Below are 5,665 nucleotides of genomic sequence, written 5' to 3'. Positions count from 1 at the left end.
GCTCTAAAACAATATAACAGCCACAAGCAAAATTATATTATCTAAATATGGAATAAGATATAAGTGTTCATTGCATGAAATGAAAGTAGCTACTTTAACATAAGATGGTTTCTTCCACATCCATGACCCACAAATTCTTATTAAGAAATTTGTGCATCTTGTTGGTCTTTGGAATTTATTTCTGAAAACAAGTAGGACTTAAAGCAACCTACATTGTTTAGGGATTTGAATAGACCAGCAAATATATCTTAAAAGCTATACATGATTTCTTCAGAGATCATATTAGAAATGAATATTCTTTTTGTTAAAACATTTGGTAAAAAAAATAAATATCTTTTAAAACAGAGCTCTATAACTTTTGTCAATCAGAAATTATTTCATAAGTTTTCATCATAAAGTATTACATTAGATTTTCTAAATCCTCATTTTTTATATAAGTCCTTAGTTTCTGGTCTTTGTATTGCTAGAAGGCAAAATTGTACATGATTTTCATATGTCAAAGATGATGAATAAATTAACATTTTCTTCTCTTTGAAGGTTCTTTGATTGACAGATTGATAAGCAATGTTTATTCATTAAAAATGTTAAACTAAATTTCCAGACAATGTCCTAGAAAAAAAAAAATAAAGCAATCCGATCCCAAATAAAAATTCACTTTCTGTGAATACCTCCATACATTTCCAAAAGTAAACAATAAATAAAAAGACACAAATCAAAGGCAAAGGCAAAGCATTCAAGTGTTCAGAGAAAAATCTATTAAATAAAGCAATGATTTTTAAAAAGTCTCCAACTTGAGATAGCAAAATTGATTTATAATCTCTAATTTGTAATACTGTTCTATGGGACAGAGCATGTAAATTTACAAAACCTGGCTCAGCATTCATAATTATGTAGCTGTGCGATGCTGAATATGAACTCTCTCATCACTGTGCAAAATGAAATAAGGAAGATTGGCATGAAAATAAACAAAGCCAAGCACATGTAAGCATGTACGTGCTACTGTACCAAATAAAAGCACATGCATCACCAAGACTTCACATGAGTGCTGGTTGCTCATCTGCATGTGCATGTCCTTACCTCTGGTTCTGTGAGATACACCTATTAAAGATTTAGCCTGAGTTCCCTGCCTCACAAAGGCCTAGTGTGAAGGCTTCCAAGAAGATAACTGCACAGCTTCCTATTGTACAGGGAGGCTAAATTTCAGGCAGGTCCTGCAGAGAATGTTCCAGTGAAATGCGATTATTTTAAATGCTCCTGGGATGATCATGTTTTTATCAATTTGTATGCTGCAAAATTTTGAAGGAGATCTGTAATGTTTTTTCCTATTATGCTGTTTGCCAGTAGCCAGGAGGATTTATCCCTTTTAGGGGGCTAGCAAGAGACTATGCAAGAAAAGAGAAGAACTAAAGGTTTGAACCTAAGAATTCTTACTGTCAGCATTTTTCCAAATGTCAAAGAAAATAGGAGTCAAATAGAAACTAATCCCCAGGAGGCTTTCAGCATCCACCACCTCTAAGTTCCACATAGTGGTTTCTTCACATATGAATAAATATCCCATTTGCAAATATTTTCAAGAAAGAATAGCATTGTCTTCTAGTGCTTCAAAATATTTCTAAAACTGTCTACTACTTTAATCCAAAGGGAGGCATTTGCACAGATAATTCTTTGACTATAAGGAAATAAAAGCAGTGTATCATCTGTTACAAGATAAGTACAAGATATTATCAATGCAAAATAATAGGCTTTCCTAATCTTCTTTTTCCATGTTTTTTTTTTTCATGGATTAACCTCACCACTGGCAATATTATTTACAATTATATCTTGCAACAAATTTGTCTCTTTTATCTTCTGTTATTTGTGGTATTGATCCCCTATTCAAATGAAATATTTCCATATAAACCTCAATAGTGGTTATAGAAGTTGCATGGTTTGGTCTATCTTAAGACAAAAAGCTCAGCTTATAAGTAAAGGAAGTATCATGGCCTCATGCTTATAATTGCTTAATTATGACTCTAGAAAAATTCATTGAAGTGGATTATTAAAGTAAATCTGTGCTACAAAAACTAGAAATATACAAGTAAGTTTTGGAGGAACATGTTTCTCAGCCATGAACATGGTGGAGCAAGGCAAAGAAAATAATTATTTAAGGAGAAACTGCACAAATAATGTAATTATAGAACTTTTGCTAGAAACAAAAGGTTAAGAAGACTAAAGAAATGTTATTAGTTGAAATATTAATACAACAAAAGCTAGAATTGATCAGAAATCAAATCAGAAAACACTACATTTCATATTGTTCCTTAAGAACCAGTACATTTTACATGATAGCATAAGAGATACTGCTATTAGAAGTCTCCAGAAACTTACTATCACCCTTCAAAATAATGGTGAATTAGCATTTTGTTATTTTTTAATGATAAAACAGTTGGTTATCTAAAAGAAACCATGGTTATAGATGACTCAAAAGAGAACTATGAAAGAATGGATGAATTATCAAAAGGGTTATTCTGTCACTAATACAAGTACTAATCTAAAAGAAGGGAATGACATTAGATCAGGGTAGATTAATTGACATAGAGGTACACAGCCGACTGCAAGAGTAGAGACCATTCTTGTTTACCCTCAGCACTTAGCATCCTGTTGGGTACACAATAGGGAATCAATAAATGCTTGGAGAGTGATTGATCCACCCACAAATAAGTGATTAGGTGGATAATTAGTTGCCATGGGGAAACCAGTCTCACAGTTTTCTACACTATTGAAATCAAAGAGGAGACTATAAGAAAGAGATCCTCAGTCTTTATAGTTATTTTTTCTTTGAAGAAATTTCAATTATCATGTCTATTGCAATTCTGCTAGAGAAGAATAGATTACATATAACTGTACCATATGATCAATTCTGATTTTGATACAAACTCATTTACTTGTGAAAAGTAGATTCCTATCATTACAGGCAATTGGATCAGCTCATACATACTGAATTTAACAGTTTCTTTTACTGACAGATTATCTTATGCAAGATTCCTTTACTGCACTCACTGTGCTTTATCAAAATCTCTAGCTGATGTACACCTTCCATATATACTGATCACCTGATTTGCTCAGTCCAAACTCTAGGTTTGGTTATATAAGTGTAAACTTCACAACCAGTGTTATCTCCACCCAAGACCCCACTTCACAAGCACCACTGCTCCAACACACACACACACACACACACACACACACACACACCCCTTGACATTAAATGGATAGTCCACCTTGGGCTTTTGTCACCTAAAATCTAAGCTCTGAACTTGATCCTTGCAGCAGAAATATCTGTAGAGAAAAATGCAAAAAATCCTTAGTCTTTGAGATCCAATTTTAATTGTCCACCTTACCCTCCTCAACAATCTTATTTCTTCTCAATGAATATTAAGGTTACTCCAGACCTTTATTTTCCTTATACTTATGCTCATTTCTCTGTGGCTAAACCCTCATTATGAGCAGATATTCTTATCTAATATACTAATGAAGAACTCATCTACCATGATTCTTAGCTCATCTTCTTTTCAATGACATCATCTGCATCTAAACCATTTATTCCTTTACTCATCCAATGAACAGTCACTATGCAGTTGTCTTATGCTGGCACTATTTTGATAGATACAATGGTCAGACACACTGTTTTGATAGAATAAAATGTGTAAAGGACTACAGAAAACTTACTGTCTTCTAGGGTAGACCGTTTAGTACAATAAAGTGCTGGGAGCCATTAGCCAAGTAGGTATGACAATTTCCTTGCCAGCGTACCCCATGTTGCAGTGACATTGAATGTAGGTGACCTTGCTCAAGGACCAAGGCGGATTAGGGTGTTCCCGGTTTAAGATAATCGTGTTTAGGGCGTTCCCAGTTTAGGTTCCAGGTTTAAGGTTTAAGATTATTCCTGCTGGGAATAGGGCGTATCCTGCTGCCTGAGTTCCCCTTGAGTTCTCACGGGATTCAGAGTATATTTTGGGAGACAGAAGCCCAGTGGAGGTGGATTTGGGCAGAGAACGTGGATTTCCCCAGAACGTGATTGTAGACGGCTGGTGTGAGTTCGGGAATAAAGAGTTGCTGTTTGAATCTACAAGCTGTGTGGTGGCTCGTGATTGTGTGCCCAGCCAGACTGCGGCATTTGTGCCCAACCAGACTGCGGCATTTGGCATTTGGAACTTCTGAAGCTTAAAGGTAAGTGAAATTTCTCACCCCTGAGGAAGAGCGAAAGAATGGGTGACCAATTCAAAAAACAATGTGTTATTGTTTTGATTTATTTTGTTTTTATTTCAAGTTGCCTGTTCCTAGAACTTTCTCAGGCAAACTGGGGAAAATGGTTGACTCAAGGTTTGAAGTTGTTCGCCTCCGAGCAAGAGAAATTGTTAGAGGAAGGAGGCACCCCAGTGAGACCAAGAACAATTAGGACGTATGTTGATACAATACAAAAATGTAGCCCATGGCTTTTTAAAGACGAGTTATTAAGTATATCAATGGGACCATCATGGTATCCTGTAGAAGGATTTTTCTTCAACAAGAAAGAGATGGCTAGTTCTGTTTACTACATTTGTCTAAGATCTTGGTTTTTACAGACATCTGATTAATTTACAAAGCTAAAGTGTTAAAATATCAACCACTAAATATAAAATCAAGTACTCTTTACTTATTAAGTTCCATAAGGTAATATATTTAAACATTATGTGTGTTTTCATAAATTGGTAAATGGAAAAATGTTTAATATTGCTTTGTGTCTGTGTCTTTGCTAAAACAAGGTTACTAAGTGTTAAGATTCTATCATGTGTAATTTATATACAAAGAGTAGAAAAATTTTCAGTTGGGTTTCAATTATAGTATTATAGTATCATAAAAAACATGAAAGTCTTTCATCTTATTAAAGTGGAGTAATTTGTCTAAATCAGAAATTTTATAAGAGTTGTTTCAAAATGTGAATTTATAAAAAGGGTTAACGGTTAAAAAAGAGAGAAAAAGATTCAAGATGTGGAAATATATTTTAATATAAAAGGTTAAAGGAAAAAGAAATGTTTCTAGATGAGATAATCTCTGTGTGGTAAAGTAAAAAGTTGTAAAATGCCATTTAAAAAGATTTTGAGGAAACTAGACTTACTTTAAAAGCTTGAGAAAGGAAGAAAGAAGAAAAAGGTATTTGTACATGGCAGATTGAGACAAAGCTTCTCAATGGAGTTAAAAAAAAAAAAGGCCTTTGGTTGAAGGGCAGCCATGTAAACTAACATTAAAGCGATTTAAACAGAATCTAAGCCTCGTTTAAAAGAGTGAAGTTGTAGGTGGTGAAAAAGTACATTTAAAAGTACAGTATAGATGATAATTAAAAGGCTTTAAAAGGTTAAATTGAAGGTGGTCGAGATACCTTCATGGCGGAAAAAAGATTGCTTTATTGCATCATTCGAAGCCTAGTTAATCTTAAAGGCATTACTTAAAAAATGGGAAGATAATAGGATAAAAGATATTTAGATAAAGAAGATTAAAAATTTAAAGTGAAAAACTTTAAAGACAGAAGTATAGAAAGTTAAAAAGAAAAAAGATAAAGAAGATGTAGAAAGATAGAAAAGATGTAGGAAGACAAGAATTTTAAACCCACAAAATAGGAAAAAAAAAAAAAAGAGGAGGAAAATAAGCA

This window comes from Marmota marmota, unplaced genomic scaffold (assembly GCF_001458135.2).
Source record: "Marmota marmota marmota unplaced genomic scaffold, marMar, whole genome shotgun sequence".
NCBI classification, from domain to species: Eukaryota; Metazoa; Chordata; class Mammalia; order Rodentia; family Sciuridae; genus Marmota; species Marmota marmota.
Note: the sequence above shows the minus strand (reverse complement) of the source record.